Genomic DNA, 17999 nt, shown 5'->3' on the forward strand with positions numbered 1-17999 from the left:
AGGAGAAACTTATGTGACAAAGTTGATTCTTAAATGAAACATAAATTAGATCAACCTTTGACCTGTAAAAAATTTCCTATGGGCACCGTTTACATACCGAGACTAAAGTTGTTCTGAATAAGAACCATTCATTCCCATGATTCTAACACTTTGAACAAACTGTGTTCCACTGACCAAGGTGTTAGAAATAGATTTGTAATAATTACAGTATCACTAAATCTGTATTCTTCTTTACCTTCCATGGAGTACTAAATGCTAAAACCTTTACAGGCATACAGCAGCACAGCTTGCAGAGAGGAGTCTTTGTTTGCACAATGGGTGGCTAATGCACGCCATTTGCTCACAAATCGCAGAAAGGGCAAGATGCAAAACATTAATCTTTATGTTTCAAGACCCATTCCCAGCTACTTAAGAATGCTATCATAACTTCAGGGTTTCTCTTTACATTCCCTTTCAGATGTCAGGAAACATCTGCTCCATGCTTCAAATTAACAATCTAGCAGGTTATTAAATATTTATTTTGTAAAGCAGTGCCTTCCCACTTGATAAATTCTCTGCTACAGATAAGCATATCAAGTGTGTCTAATGTTCCTTCTGCTCTGAGAATTGAGAATAAGTAAATAAAATAAATAAACAAACAAACAAATAAATAGTTGTTTTCAGCCTGGAGGGCATTCACGATGAACAGTATAAGAAGTCACAGAAGTTGTGAAGAAGGTGGGTATTTAAATCAACTCTATTACACAATTTGATGATGACCAAATTGTTTGTGCTGCTTGATCATTTTCTGGCCTTGTTTGTGGTTACAGAGAAAGGCAGCTTCCACTTACTACTGTCTACGCTTAACTCAGCCAGGCATGGAACATCATCAGATAATGAGACTGATGAAGACATTGGGAAGATGGGTCAGATAGAGAGAGAGAATCACACAAATGCCCCACCAGGCCTCAATGGACACATCTGGCTGAATCAGATAACATTTGTCTCAGTCCCTCAATTGTTATTCTTAGTGAGGATAGCTCAATCGACAGTGTACTGGTCTACTTGTGAATCCACCTGACTGTGTTCCCTTAGCAGTCATGTTGTTTGGTTTTAAAATTGTTGGATAATTTCTCTAGGATATCTTTGCATAATTTGACAATCTTCGCCAATGCTGATGGCTAACCGCTTTGACAAGCATTTAGAACTGAGATGTCACATGTGAGCCTACATTATGCTCCTGGACCTTGCCTGTCAGTAGAATCAAATAATGATGGGATTCTGAGTTACATACATTTTATCTATTAGTATATGGAATAATGAATGTATTTTTTAATAAAAAAATATATGTTGTAGATGCTATTATATGTAGTAGACGATTGCTTGCCTAACTAAGGACATGTGGGAATAAGAATTCTGTTGTTTATGTGACATACAGTTATAAGCAACTAAAAGATTCATATGAACCTGTGAGAAAAGCCAGTGTCACACCTGTGTGAATAGGAGGCAGCCAACAGGCTCAAAAGATGGTAATTCCACGCCAGACCAGGGGGTGGCATAGTGCACTAACCCAGTGATCCTGCACTGGATAAAATAGGTTTAGGGATATTATGTCATGTAAGTTTGTCTTGACTTTTATTGAATGTGTTCTTCTTATTGACTGCTCCACAGTAGTCAATATTTCAGTTTTGTTTTTTGTTTTTTTTGTATAGTCAGTTTTCTCAGTTACTCTGGAAATTGAGCACTTGTCAATGATATGCTCTACATAACATTAAAATATGCTGGACCCCATTTTACCAATCAAAATATCTGGAGTTGGTTCCTACCTCACTTGCAAAATTGCTGAGATAGGGTTTTGTGCCCAAAGTTATACAGTTTCAAGCAGGTTTAAATGTGTTATGTTATGTTATTTATGCTGCTACCTGGGCATCTCCTGTAAGAATTGTGTGCCCAGGACCAGGCCAGCATTCCAAGCATGTGCGGACATCTTAAACAGTGACATCTGTGCTGGCGGGGCCACGTCCTCTGTTTCCATGATGGTTACATTCCCAAAAACATGTTGTATGGAGATAGGATTAGGATAGGATTCCAGCCCACTGGATGACCATAACTTGAGGTATAGTGATGCTTACAAAAGTGGCCTGCAGACTACTGAAATCAGTTTGGACACATGGGATGAGACAACTACAAATGGCTGCACCTGCTGACAGGCTGTACAATTAAGCACCCAACTGTGGTTGGAGAAAAGAGAGAGGAGGAAAGTTATGGCAGTGAGCACCCAACTGCAACCATCAGCCATTGTGTGCAGCAGATAAGCCAAGGACTACCACACAATACTTGGCTTGTTAAATCACAGCTGTTCCACATCCAACTGAATCCTTAACCGGAGCACATCCATCATCTACCCAGACAGATGGATCCATCATCATGTTTGCTGCTTCAATAATGTTTCTTTGTAATTTGATTTTTCCAGAGTTTAAACACATTTAATACCTTCAGAGTGAACTCCTCCATGAATATTTTTTTTTACAATTCCTAAATTCCAAATTACCCAGTGCTGTTTGCTCCTCCCAAGAGTACCTCTAATTTATAACAACCGGTTATAGGCCTGAGGCCTGGAGAAAATTAGCACTAGGCCAAGTCAATATTGGACTCCAATTACAACAGGTGTCCCAAACTCATTCCTTAAGTTGACATTCTAAAGGCAGTAAATAACTAATTATAAAGGTGAAAAGTGAATATATGGTAAAGAAAGGTGGTTATAAGCTTAAGTAACAGAAGGTGCAATAAAATATACTGTAACTTAAAAAAGTACAAAAAATAAATGAGTAAATATTTACATAAACTAGAAGCTGATCCTTCCTTGTGTCACACATGCCTTGGGGACAGCTTAAAGGCTTTAGTGGTGGTAAATCAATGCCGAGCCACAAGATGGTGGACTAATGCCTTTTCTTTTCCTCCCTCTACAGACCTGGGGCATCATGTATAACGCTGTGCATGAAATTCACACTAAAACATTGCATATGGACAAAAGCGGAAATGTGTGTACGCACAAAAAAATCCAAATGCATAAATCTGTGCGTGTGCCAACTTCCACATTCTTCCACTACATAAATCCCGGTCAGCGTGAAAAGTAATGCACATGCACGCGCCTGCTGCCACTCCCCAACTCCTCCTAGAATTACGCCTCTTTGAATATGCAAATCAATATAAATAGCCTTTAAGCTCAGTGTTCTGTGAAAAGACAACGACAAAAGCACGGGGGAAAATAGAAGAATTTCAGCAAATACCAAGTGGAGGCAAAGAAAAATGTACTATTTGTTGGTTTAAACGGTGGTATAAACAACAAAAGGAAGTTGATTGAGTGACACAGTGTGTCAGAGAAACTGGAAAGCTCAAGTTCACAAAGTCGCACAATGCCTGAAATAAAAAAAGAAGTTGTCAGGTATCAAAGTTGCCATGAAAAGGCGAGTCGTCGGCCACCGTCTGAGTATCATATGAAAGCTTATTTGGGTACAGAGAAAAGAAAAAAAAAATAGGGACACAGTGAGAAAAAAGCTCAAAATGTCAACTTTAATCTCAAAATTTCTACTTTAATCACATAGTTTATTTTGTCATTAAAGCAGAACATCATAAACTTCATCTTAAAATAGTTTAATTTACTAGTTTCTCAAATCCCATTGTAACTAAAGTAGCACGTGAAATGCTTCATTTGTATGTGTTCTTCTATGTGATCTATGTGTGTGAATCACTATGTGCTTCTTAAACGGGCTTTTTCTTCCTCCGACAGGACACAATCCATTACATTCGTGATATTACAGCTCTCTGAATAATTAAAATACTGAGAGGTATACTTGATATCATTTTCATGATGGTAGGAGTTAAAGCATGCTATTAAACATGGGAACACGGTGGCGCAGTGATACTGAGAAGCTGGTGTCCCGTCCAGAGATTGTTCCTGCCTCCCACAAGATGCTTGCTGTGCCGTGCACATTCTTTGATTAAATAATTAATTGCAGCAGTACTGTCTCTCTCAAAAGTTCTAACCCCCAATTCCTGTCCTTCCTTTTGTTTCTCCAAGTAACCAATCACCACACAATCAGCTCTGTAATAGACATTAAGCCATCTGTAAGCTTAGAATGACGATTCTTCAAAACTTTTAAGGAACATTGAAATGTCTTCATAGTACATGTTTAATTATTCTATCCATCTATCCTTCCAGTGTCGCGCCAGCCCCAGCAAGAATACAGCGCTAGGCAGGAACAATCCCTGAAGGGTTTGCCAGCTCCTTGCCAGTGCTGCAACACCATGTCTTCACAAGTTTCATTATTAACAATATAGATTATTTAATTGATGTTAAGATTTTTTCTGTATAATGTAATAAACATATTTTGCATTTCATCTTAAAAATGATATCGTCATCTTATGTAAATACGAGCTTCATAAAGTTTCTCAGGTTGTGCAATATTATAACTGCATCACAAGTTTACAGTGAGGTAATTGTACAAACAGTTCTATAAGGAGCGCTTGGTGGACTGATTGCGTTTATAGTTCTTGGGATGAAACTATTTTTGAACCGCGAGGTCAGTACTGGAAAGGCTCTGAAGCATTTGCCGTATGGGAGAAATTCAAATAGACAGCATGGCTGAGGCTAAGTGTGCTTGATGCTGTGTACCAATAATTCTCTTTCCGATCAGCTGCTGTACTTCTGTGATTCCACACTCAGATACAGTGATATAAATACTCCAAGTGGTGCAGTGAGAGTAATATGGAAAAAGATGATCCGCTGTGGCATTCCTTAACGGGAGCACCTGAAAGAAGAAGAAGGTGCAGTGAGAGTAACAACGCTAAAGCAGCTATGGTATTTGGAACAGTTTGGCCATTCTGTGGACCATTATACAGAGGGTCCTCGGGTTATAACATTTCGACATACAACATTTCGAGTTTACAACACTCACTCCCATAAAAACTTAAAAAAATTGAGACATGAGAAGGAATAAAGGTAAGAATTTTTTTACACTAATTTTTTCTGTTACTACAGTACAGTATATTTATGTCATTTTCTTTTTTCTCAGGCTTAGATTTTGTGTTTTTATGTTCTAGATTATGATTTTGCAAATGTGTTAAGATAGGTAAGTGACTTAGGCTAGACTGTGTTTCGACTTACACCAAAATTCGGGTTACATCACTGTTGTAGGAACCCGAGGACCCCCTGTACTGTTACAGGTTCGTTCCAATCAGATGCCTTAAACTAATAAACAATATGCGGTTAATTTAAATGTATTTGATAAAGCCGTGTCAAGGATGTGGATCTAAAAAAGAAAGGGAAACCACACAGGAACAGTAGCACTGCTTTGATGCTAGGTGCCGCCAGTTTGCAAAACTGAGTGGAGAACTTGTGTATGCCAAGGATTTAGCTGGCGTGAAAATGTGCGTGGCTTTACACCAAGTTTAGTTTTTATACATCACGATGTGAGCATGGAAACGGGCGTACGCACCATTTATACATGAGGCCCCAGATGATTGACAACCTGACCACCTTCCATCTGTCCTCATGGACCCGCCTCTTCCTGTTTGGCCTGTACTTAACAGGAAGTGTTGCCATCTTTGGCAGTCTAGTTTGAGACTCGTGTCCTAAGGGACATTATTTTGCTGAAAAGCGTTAATATTTTGCAATTATAATATACAGGGTTACGGTGTTGCCCCAACTCTTTTTCTTTTGTTCTTGTCATCTTTTACACTTGTTTCCTCAACAAATAAACATTATACACAATACATACGAACAACATCCCCACCAGATATTTGTATGTTTTCTCAGCCAGTTTGTTTCAAGCCCAACACACAGTCACGCCTGTCTATATCTCATCTTTCTGAAAAAAAAGAAGCTATAAAACAGCAATAAAAACAAAAGTTATTGTTACTTTAAGCAACAGTGATCACAACATAAAATTGATGTTGGCTTTTAAAAACATACAAATACTTACCAAAACAAAGACTTTCATTTCATAGGGATGAGGAAGTATCTAGAACACACAGCATAGAAACGTCAAAACTCAGCAAGTGTAAATGATAGCTTGTGCCACTTCAGAGAACATCTGATCCAGGCTCAAGATATATTGTATATTCCAAAAACCAATCATACAAAATGACAAAGTGAAGAGATATCTGTAAAAAAACAGACAATGCAGTAAGAGCACTTGAAAGTTCTAAAAAAATTGCTAGTAAACAAAAATTAACAAGAAGCAATTTTTTAAGTAGTACTCCCATAAAAAGATGATAAAAGAGACTTTAAGAACCCTCAGGGACACAAAAGAAGAAATCATGGGACATGAGAAGGAAATCGTAAATGAACTGAACAAATGTCTCACTCAAGTAATTATAAAACAAAGAAAGAAATGGAAGGCCAATGCAGAAGATATAAGAAGCTCTGACTTCATAGATTTTAAAAGATGGAAGAGTTGAATGTGCTTCTAGTTCTTAATATGGTAAAGACTAATGAACCCCCTGGCCTAGATGGGATTTTACCAGATGCATTAAAAGAAATGTAGTAGCAGGGTGTTTCACCGTGTTACCAAAATGGATGCAATGAGAAGTCAAGCAAAATGGCAACTTTTATTGGCTAACTGAATAGATTACAATAAGCAAGCTTTCGTGGCTTGCTTAATGTAATCTGTTCAGTTATCCAATAAAATTTGCCTTTTTTCTTGACTTCTCATTGAAAGATATGAAAGACATCTCATATATAAACATCTTCATCTGGAAGTGTGTGTGTCTGTCTGTCTGGCACGGAAGTACGAGGCTACAGCATGAACCTCAAAGAGCCGGAAAGGCGGTCCCAAGTTAACGAGTCAGAAGAAGAAAGAAGGATGAGGCTACTGCATGAAGCTGAAAGAAAGCGACTCTGTCGCCAAAGTAAAACCTCCATCAAAAGGCAAAGTAGCTTAGCTGCTAATACACAAGCGAAGCAAGTACATCGGCAAAACGAAAACTCTGAGGAGAGAGTAACTCACTTAGCCACTGACAGACAAGGGGAGCGAGTATGTCCGCAAAATGAAATTTCCGACTCTGCGTTTCAATTTTTTTCTGAATTCAATAGTTTGTAGGAGCTCGGGCGTTTTACAGCACGGGCTTAGGCAGCTAGTCATTTATAAACACTTATTCACTTGAGAAAGGAGATATACCAGACAACTTGAAAGAAGGTAAAAGACATGACGTTTAGGCTGATTAGCCTTCAAAAAGTGCAAATGAAGAGGAAGGAGTAGGTAACATATATAGGAGGTAACAAAGCCATGCAGATAAATGGAGAAACGGTGAGAGTAGTTGTGAAAAGGCTGCCATTAGAGAAGATGAAAGGAGAGATTAAAAAGTTAGTTGGCCATAAAGTCCTGGAGAAATATGTAACCCCAGGCTGAGGACAAGCTTAGGTTCTTCTGTTTTTCTTTGAAAAGTGTCTTTAATGCCCTGTGAAGGAACACAGACAGATCAGTTCTACAATAGGCTTTGTAAGGTCCTTCATTTTAACAGCTCAAACGTACTCCCTGAAATGATCTGCTAGCTGCCTCCCTGATTCTACTATGTCAATGACTGGACACTTACCACAAGAAATGTTTGTTTGTTATTGAATATACCAAAGGGCGGCACGGTGGCGCAGTGGTAGCGCTGCGGCCTCGCAGTTAGGAGACCCGGGTTTGCTTCCCGGGTCCTCCCTGCGTGGAGTTTGCATGTTCTCCCTGTGTCTGCGTGGGTTTCCTCAGGGCGCTCCGGTTTCCTCCTACAGTCCAAAGACATGCCAGTTAGGTGGATTGGCAATTCTAAATTGGCCCTGGTGTGTTTGTGTGTGTCCTGCAGTGGGTTGGCACCCTGCCCAGGATTGGTTCCTGCCTTGTGCCCTGTGTTGGCTGGGATTGGCTCCAGCAGACCCCCGTGACCCTGTGTTCGGATTCAGCGGGTTGGAAAATGGATGGATGGATGAATATACCAACGGGACCCAATATAAGTGTGTTATTGGTGACATTTTTACATGTAACACAGCGGCTCCTGTTTCACTTCATAACGCCTGATGGGGAATTTGACTAACCTCTGTGATGTGAACTCCAGATGAGAAGTTTTCATAATTTTCCTCTAGTACTAGGGTGTTGTGCCATGTTAGCCATTATGAATGTAATGTGACATTAAGCAAAATGAGACCTTTAACTGGCTAACTAAATCAGATTACAATATGCAAGTTTTCGAGGCAACTCGAGCTCCTTCTTTAAGCAAGATTAAATTTTCTTGAAACTTTTTATCTCTCTTATGTGTCAACGAAGCCTTAAGCATATAAAACAAAACTTATTTTATATATATATATATATATATATATATATATATATATATATATATATATATATATATATATATATATATATACATATATATATATATATATGCGTGTGTGTGTATACGTATATTGATTTTGTGTTTTGCTATTTCTCTTTTATACTGAGAAACTCATTGCTGCTTTCCATTTGACAATTTGTCTAGTGCTGTGAGCCACTATGCAGGCATTGAATTTAAATTAAAAACTGTCACTTGTAGTCAGATATCAGAAATTCTAATTTTTCCCTATTTGTAGTAGCCCATTTGTAATCTCAGAGCTCCCTAAAGTGGCCTTAGCAGCATGTTTTTTGTGTGACCAGTATGCTAAAATCTCTTTAAACTTTCAATTTTACAGGCCAGGGGTCGGGTGGCACAGTGGAGAAGTGGGCAGCGCTGTCCCCTCACAGTGATAGGGTTTGAATTCTCTGTGTCCATTCTCTGCATGCCTCTGTCTGCATTTCTCTTTCGTCCCTCATCTTAAAGATGCATGTCAGAGTTACTGGTGTATTTGAATTGACCACTACATGAGTGAATGTGGCAGTTGGTGGGAGTGGGACCTACAAGGGGCACATTTCATTGTTTGTGTCTTTCTTGTGTCTAATGCTGTTGACGGAGACCTTGTTTACTGCCACCCTAGAATGAAAGAAGCAGGCTAAATGGCCATTGGGAAAATGGACAGATATTATGGTGTTTAATATTAATTGTAGCTACTGGAAAACTGAATGTGGCTAAACAAATTTACAGATTTGTAAGAAAAAATTCCACTTTCTGGCTTTTTGATTAATGGAAATTTTAGGGATTGGTTCAAAAGCAACAAAAATAGGGCAAGTGTTGCAGTTCTGGTTTTGTTTATTTTTTTTTCTAATTATCATGTCCTTCTGTACACTTTTTTTTTAACCTGTTAGTGTTTTTTTTTTTTTTCTAATTTCACTATTAGTTTTAGGATTTGGTTTCATTTTGACTATGCTAATTTCTATTATCTTTTCCATGTGTTTCCATAATGTCATTTTGTTCATAATTACGTGCCAGAGACCACCACTACCGGTCATGTCAGGGTTCATCCTGTATATACACAGCAGTTTCTGTGTTCTGTTTAGACTAGTTTATAATAAAGGTTATTGCAGATCGCATTTTAGGTTACAGACTTTGGCTTTGTTTACAACTGTTCCTCTTGTTTTGCCCATAAATATCAAAGATGCTTTGCTTTTCGTTCTCCTTCCCATTCAGACCCTACTTCATCCTGACTGTTCTTTTGCCTAACCCTCACAAATCATCTCCTGGTTATTATCAATTTCTCACAATAATCCCTAGGTGCTTGAACATATCCTTTAGCTGCAAGGTTTAAAAAGTGGAGCTCATAAAAACAGGTATGGATGGGCGAATGTCAAGAAAGGGTGCCAGTCTTTAGGACAGTAGAAGAATTTAAATGAGAACAGGCCATTAATCCCAACAAACTTCACCAGTCCTATGCACTCTAGAATTCCTAAAGCCTAAGAAAAAACTTGCAATCCTGGCCCACCTTAAATTCCTTTGCACCTCTCCATCAGCGTCTTTTGTTTTGTAAATGTATCGATAAACACAAGCAGCAGGCAGCATGCTATCCCATTACCCCATCGCTGCAGGGAGGGCAAAAAGTTCTCCCAGCTCAAGCCTTGTTTATCTGAGAATGAGGTGCATGGAGCTGTTTTGGGTAAATAATATATTGTTATTTGGAATACATGCATTTCACGTGTTTTCAGTGTCTAAAACAATCTGGTAAAATATAGGATGACAGGAAATGCAAGAAATGTTGAACACATACCTAATGGACACACTTTTTTCATGTTTTAGTACTAACAACAACATTTTGACATGAAGTGTATAATGTGTGAAGATTGAAGTCCAAATTTCAAGTAAGCACTTTCACAAAAGGTCCAAGTATAACAAAACAAATGCGCTTTTATTCAAGAATATAACCGAAATAAAATAAATTGGGTTAGGGTACGTCATTACCACGACTGCTTTGGTAGTACAGCGGTAAGAACTGCTGACTCATAACCAACAGATTGTGGGTTTGATGCTGGCCGTTTCTCAGAATTAACATTTTGAGTAGTGAGTTGCTCTTATTTTTACTATTATACAATAAAAACATACATTTAATTTGACTCTGTACAGCCGGTGTAAATTTATGGTACTTGTAAAGGTTAGTGTTTTTTATTTTATTCAGTTTTATTCTCTCAGTCACGTTCACGCTCCCCCTGATCTGACACTACTGTTTTCAAATGAAGACATGCAATAAAAGAGGTGTGGTTGAGGGTTCTACATCAAAGAAAGAGAACAGAAGCCCTCCCCACAAGAAACATCCGCTCACATATAAGAACAACGCAGCTGCATCAGGCGTAAGGGTGAAAGATGGCACAACTTGGATCCAGCAACAGGTTGGGTGTCATCCTACCAGTCAGTCTGCCCCACACCTATCCTTCAATGAAACAGCATGGCTTACAGAGCTCGCTAACATATCATCCAAAATCCAGTTTGGGATTATGTTTTGTGATTGTATTTATATAAAAACATTTATATGTTACTTATATAAAAGCCAGAACGGATGTTATTTACCTTGATTTATTTATCTTCCTACTGCGTAAAGTCACAACCTAACTGCAGAGCTTTCTGTTTTTGATCGACACGGGCACACTGACAAACTACATGTGTATTGAAGTGATTTTGGCTGCAGGAGGAAGCTCCTGTCACACTCTACAAAACTGTGTTTGATCTTGTTCAGGAAAAGATCCCAGTTGCCCCACGGGAGAAGGACTTTCCAAGACTAAGGTCATAAAGCTTATGAAACCATTTCTGGACAAAGGCAGAACTGTATCAACAGTTGCGTGGAGCTTACACCTGCAGCTAAAAGTTGTGTGTCTGTGTGCGGAGAGAGTGTCGACCTCGTTGAGTGGTTAACTTACCTTGGCAGTGACATTCATGTCTCTGGTGACTCTTTCTATGAAAGCAGTAGATGGATTGGGAGAGCATGGGGGGTCATGAGGTCGCTGGAAAGAGGTTTGTGGTGCTCCTGATATCTATGCAAAAGGATGAAAGTGCAAGTCATTTAGAGTCCAGGTACTTCCTGTCTTGCTATATGGTTGTGAAAGATGGATGCTACCCAGTGACCTTAGATGAAGATTGGACTCCTTCGGTGCTGTGTCTCTTTTGCATCTGGTTTGATTTTGTGTCCTGAATGAGACACATTACCTGCATTGTGAGGGAGCATCAGTTGCGGCACTATGGCCATGTGGTGCGATTCACCGACGAGGGTCTTCATTGTTGAGGACCCGAGCAGATGAATCAAGCCAAGGGGATTTACACATAACACCTGGCTGCGGCAGAAAGATGGTCATTTCTGGGGAGTGGGACTGGACCACGTGTATGCCTGGGGAGTTGCCAACTAGGATCCTGAGCTGTTTTGTCATGTGGTAGGTGCGGCAACGTGCTGTACCAGTGCATGCTCCCCAGCCTGACCTAACATGAATCATGCCACCTCTTAATTTCTTTTTGCTTAAACTGAAAGGTTTAACTGCTAGCCTAGTTGCTCTTCTCTGAACTTTTCCTAGTGCTGGTAAAACTGTTTTGTAATATGGAGACCAAAACTGAGCACAGTACTTCAGATGAGGTCACACCAATGCATTGTAAAGCTTAAACATATCCTTCATTGTTTTATACTCTACACATCGTGACATTCTGTTAGCCCTATTAATGTTGTCTGAACCCTATCTGGCACCACAGAGGGTTTTTTAAGATCTTAGCATATAATTCACCTTCAGTTTTCTGCCATAGAGCAGCAATATTTTCAGCAGGCCATGTCCTCCTACCATATGTCCCATCCAGTTTTATCGCCTTCTCACTTTTTCTAACTTGATCCTTTTGTGTCCAATCCTTTCAATCCTTTTTTCTTTAGATGATTTATCCATGCAACTGATCTTTTCGATCCTGCTCCATAGCCACAGTTCAAATGCTTCTTAAATCCCCTTTCCTCATTGTCCATGTCTCTGCTCTGTGCAATGCAACATTCCAGATTACTATTTTTATTATTCTTTAATTTATTTTATTTCTATTCTACAGGTATATGTGTTGGCTTTGTTAGGAATGCAATGCTCACAAAAGCATCTATCTACAACAACAACATTTATTTCTATATCACATTTTCATACAAACAATGTAGCTCAAAGTAATTTACATGATGAAGAAAGAGGAAAAAAACAAAATAAATAATTTAAATTAGGGAACACTAACATAGAATAAAAGTAAGGTCCGATGGCCAAGTAGGACATAAAAAACAAAACAAAAAAAAAAACTCCAGACGGCTGGAGAAAAAAAAATCTGCAGGGGTTCCAGGCCACGAGACCACCCAGGCCCCTCTAGGCATTCTACCTAACATAACTGACCTCAATTAGTCCTCATTGTATTCAGGGTTCTCATGGAAGAACTTGATGATGACCGTCATGTGGACTTCTGGCCTTTAATCCATTAATGTAGGGACATCATGGTGCTTTGATTAGGTGGCATCTATCTATCTATCTATCTATCTATCTATCTATCTATCTATCTCATTAATGGCATTACCTGGTGTTTCCTGTAATATATCTATTGCTTCAACAAGGATGCACCAGAGAGTCCTAAGCCACAGACCCAGCAATACACCACACATTAATAGAATAAAATAAAGGATTTTTATTGCTCAATGCATCTTCACAGACCTCATCTCAGCAATGGGCCAAACTTATGCAATAAATGAATACAATAAACTGCCAATTCTTCTTCCTTCTCTACCTCTGCTGAATGTTGCCTGCTGCCTCCTGACACTGACTTGATTACGTAAGTATGCAATGGGCTCCTTTTTATACTGGACCCAGAAATGCTTCTGGTGCAATGAAGTTGTCTTAGGAGGGTATCCTTCAATAAGGGAGCGTAAATAAAGGTGAGCTTCAAAAGGGCGACCTCAATTGGGCGCAGCGAATAAAGGCAAAGCAAGACTATTAAAACATCCAATTAATTAATCCATGAACTTCTAACGAACTATTTCTAAAGCTCTCTATATTTTGTTGTTTTCTGCTCTTACTCATTGTTGTGTTACACTTGAAGCTGTAGATTATGTGAGACGAACAGTTTCCAATCCTATATTCAGTGCATTTCCAGATGTGTTTCCTGTTGATAGTTTTCTCCTTTCTGAATGTGTAGCCTTCGACAACGAGTAGATCTGCAACCTTTGTTGCTCTTCACATATTCCAGAGCCATTTGAACTAAATTATCTACGAACCCCTTTATTCGCCATGCTCAATTGAGGTTGCCCTTTTGAAGCTTGCCTTTATTTACATGGGCCTTTATTCACCACGCCCAATTGAGGTCGCCCTTTTTGTGCGCGCCCTTATTGAATAGAGCCCTTAGGAGCACTTCCATAAGGAAGGGATCCTGACAGGGCTAATCTTCCAGACTCCATCTTCCAAACACCCCTGTGGGTGTCCCGATTGGGTTCCCATATGAGGACCACTACCACCTGGTGCATGGGAGTTGGAACCACTCCCAAATCTCAGCTTCTGCTGGTGCCTCCATTAATTTATATCGGCCGGGTACAAAATTATTTATTTGTTCTGCCGACCAATCTGTCTGTGTCATTGTACTGGCCCACTGTCTGGGTATAGTCTTCTTCCTCGTCTCATCCATGATGCCCATTCTAATCCTACACTATCTATCTATCTATCTATCTATCTATCTATCTATCTATCTATCTATCTATCTATCTATCTATCTATCTATCTATCTATTATATAGTGCCTTTCCTATCTATCTATCTATCTATCTATCTATCTATCTATCTATCTATCTATCTATCTATCTATCTATCTATCTATCTAACAAAATAATGGGTGGCACTCTCTAGAATAACATGATATACTGGCACTGAATTTAAAGATATTATGTAGCTGCCCACATCTTTATTCCCTTGCTATCTGATCATGTAATCTTTCTGAAAGGTCACACTCCACGTTTAGTGTCATCTCAGCAGTCTCTGGAAACCCACGTCTACACCTCCTCATCATGCAATGGTGCCAGCCTTTAGCATTAGCGGCATCCTGCTTGCAGGTTCAGCCTGGCAACTGTCAGAAGCCAACATCTGCCAATGCTTCATTAGTTTGGACTGTGCTGGCTTTTCTTTCTGCAAAGTGTCACTATAAGCTTATCTAACAAGCTCCTTTTAGGGAATCTTGTTTCTGAGTATTCCTCACTTTTTTTTTTTTTTTGCGACATCAGGAGCTCCCGTCTTCACCGCTCATTTATTAAGATTCCCCTCTCCATGGTCGCTCATCTCAGTGCCTTTCAGAAGTTTATGTCTTTACTTCTTTGAATCTGATGTTTCCAGCTTTTAGCTTTTTGAAATCTTGCAGCTTGATCTTACACTTTCCAGAAGCCCACATGCACCGTATGCTATTTCTTTGTTTGATCACGCCAATAAGATAACAGTGCTTCAAATTATCATTTTTGCATCTTCCAGAAGCACACATTCACACCCCACGTTATCTGGTCATGTCATTATTATTTTTTTTTTTTTAATAAGTGGCATGCCACTTTCATCATGAGTGTAGCAGTTTCCAGAATCCCACATCTACACCACCTCTTCATCTAATCATGCCAGGATTTGAAATAAATAAAATTACTAAGCTGGAACTCAATCATGGGCACCATAGTGCTTAGAACTGCTGCCTCCCATCTCCAGAGTCGTAGGTTCTGATGTGTGTGGTGCCAGCACAGTCTCCACGTGACTTCATGGGGTTTTCCTGATTGACCGGTTTACTCACATATCCCAAAGTTTAGCAGGTTAGGTTGCAGGTTAGGCTCTCTGGTGGATTGGTGGGTGTGGATCCTGCATCAGACTAGCACTCCTTTTGCAGTTAGCTCTGCAAATAATTCTGGAGTAAGAATTGAAATCATGGGATTCTGTAATATAATTAATTCACTTATTCCAACTTAATGAATTTTGATACCTTCAAAAAATGAAGTGCCACCCCTCCACTGTGACAAATGTAGAGGGCATAGCAGCCACTCAACCCGACACAGACAGATGCAGGAGGCATGCTGATAAAACAAAAATGTTTTTATATTCTTTCTTCACCTGTGGGCAATGCCTTTCCCTTTTCCCACAGGCACACACAGTCCCACTACGGAAAACAACACAATACTTTTTTCTTCTCCTTCTCTTTTCTCCTCCACTCCTCCTGGCAAGCTTTGTCTCCCTCGTCCCAACTCTGGCTCCCCGTGTACTGTCCGCTGGCCCCTTATATCAGGCACTTTGGAAGTGCTTCAGGTGCTTGTTGCCCCATTTCCGGCAGCACTTCTGTGTGTGGCAGAAGAACGGGCTCAGGAACAGCTGCAGTGCCCCCTGGTGGCACCCCCGGATCCCAACAGGGCTGTGTCCAACCCCATATCCCATCAAGCCCTGCGGGAGTTTGAGGAACCGCTGCCATCTAGCGTTCTGGGGGAGGTAATGCTCTGTCCATATTTGTTCCTGTTGTCCTTCCAAGGAAGAGGCATCCCGGCTGGTTAGGGGCCCCAGGTCATCTACAACCTTCATACAAATTTAAAACAATGGACACGCTACACTACCAACTTTCATCCTGTCTGTGATGGATTCATTTTGCTCCCAGTTCCTTTTCAGTGTGAACGTTCCTTCTCTTTGGCTCTCCTAAGGAGTTAGCCATGCATGATTAAGTATAAAAGGCTATTGATCCTTATGGTAAAGGATTATGCCCCCTCAGTTCTCAGTAAGCCCCCCATGCCTCAGAGCCCAGATTTGTAAGAGCAGGCCTGACCTTGCACACATTTGCACTCTTAATTGTTTCAGCCCCCAATGCCCGGTGGCCATATCCTTTAGGAATCAGAATCCGTGATATCTAATAAGAATAATAACACTCAGTCACACATGCTCAGGAACCCTCTGCCAGATGTGTTGTTTCTAAACTGGTGACTATAAAGAAGCATAGAGCCAGCTGTAAATTAAACAGCTGTAATTTCATGAAGGGGTTACACGATAATGTTATGAAGCCCAGGGGAAACTTGCAAAGCATTAAAACATGCCTGGCTTATTTATTTATTTATAGAAAAAGAAGAAAGCTGGAGAAATACATGCAGATGATGCACAATTTTTATGCGGTCTAAACACGCTTGGTAAATATGGTAAAGAAAATTAATACAATACAATTTATTCTTGTATTGCCCAAAATCACACAAGGAGTGCCGCAATGAGCTTTAACGGGCCCTGCTTTTTGACAAAACCCCCTCCCAACCCGCCCACCAGCCTTCACTTTCTAAGAAGAAAAGAAAAAACCTTATAGGGGAAAAAAAATTAAAGAAACCTTGGGAAAGGCAGTTCAAAGAGAGACCCCTTTCCAGGTAGGTTGGGCATACAGTGGGTGTCAAAAAAAGGGGGTAAATAAAATGCAAGACAATACACTGCACATAACAGAACACAAGTAATGCTCAATACAATATACAGAGCAGAATTCAACAGTGGATGATATCACATAATACATTTGGAATCCTGGAGACCTCGTCCATCAAGCTGCTTCCCCCTATTGGCCATTCCACAGCTGAGACAGTGCTGGGCCAGCCAATCCCATGAAAGGACCCCTCTACCTGATGATTCCTGCGATCCTCCTTCAGAGATGACTTTATTTTAAGCAGGCAAAACAAATTGGCAGGTGGGCCACCTTTGAATACAGAGAAGAGAAACCGAATAGGTGACGGTTAGTAACAAATTCTAACTATCATATTACTTATGTTTTAGTGCTAATGACTAACAACAGAGATGTAGTCTGTATAGTTAATCGGCAGCTCTAGTCAGGGTGTGCTAAACTGAAGTAGTGAGTCTTCAGCCAGGATTTGAAAGCTGAGATCGAAGGGGCATCTCTTATGTTAAGTTAATGACTTTGTGGTATCACTTTCTGCTTTTCCAGTGTGGCTGATCACTATCAACGCCAGTCCCTTGTGGCAGGGGGTAATTCTGGGTGGGGTTCTGCCTTTCCAGTAATTGGGATGCTCTCCCACCAGCATGCACACAGGAGGGAGAGTGACAGAGACAGCTATGACAACCTACTGTGATAAACAGAAGAATGACGAGAGTCCCATAAAAAAGATGGGAGGCCAGCCAGCCCAACCTGTTTAATGCAATAGTCCAAAAAACTGATGCCTCGCAGTTAGGAGACCCGGGTTCGCTTCCCGGGTCCTCCCTGTGTGGAGTTTGCATGTTCTCCCCGTGTCTGCGTGGGTTTTCTCCGGGCGCTCCGATTTCCTCCCACAATCCAAAGACGTGCAGGTTAGGTGGATTGGTGATTCTAAATTGGCCCTAGTGTGTGCTTGGTGTGTGGGTGTGCTTGTGTGTGTCCTGTGGTGGGTTGGCACCCTGCCCAGGATTGGTTCTTGCCTTGTGCCCTGTGTTGGCTGGGATTGGCTCCAGCAGACCCCCGTGACCCTGTGTTCGGATTCAGCGGGTTGGAAAATGGATGGATGGATGGACAGAAAACTGAACACAACTATGCACTTCTGAAATGCCATCTCAGGTTAGAATAAGGAGCTCGTCTGAGTGGGTGAGTCACAGGGTGTTTGGTTTTACAGAGGCTTCTACTTGATGTGAGACAGCC

This window comes from Polypterus senegalus, chromosome 10 (genome assembly GCF_016835505.1).
Source record: "Polypterus senegalus isolate Bchr_013 chromosome 10, ASM1683550v1, whole genome shotgun sequence".
In the NCBI taxonomy this organism is placed as follows: domain Eukaryota; kingdom Metazoa; phylum Chordata; class Cladistia; order Polypteriformes; family Polypteridae; genus Polypterus; species Polypterus senegalus.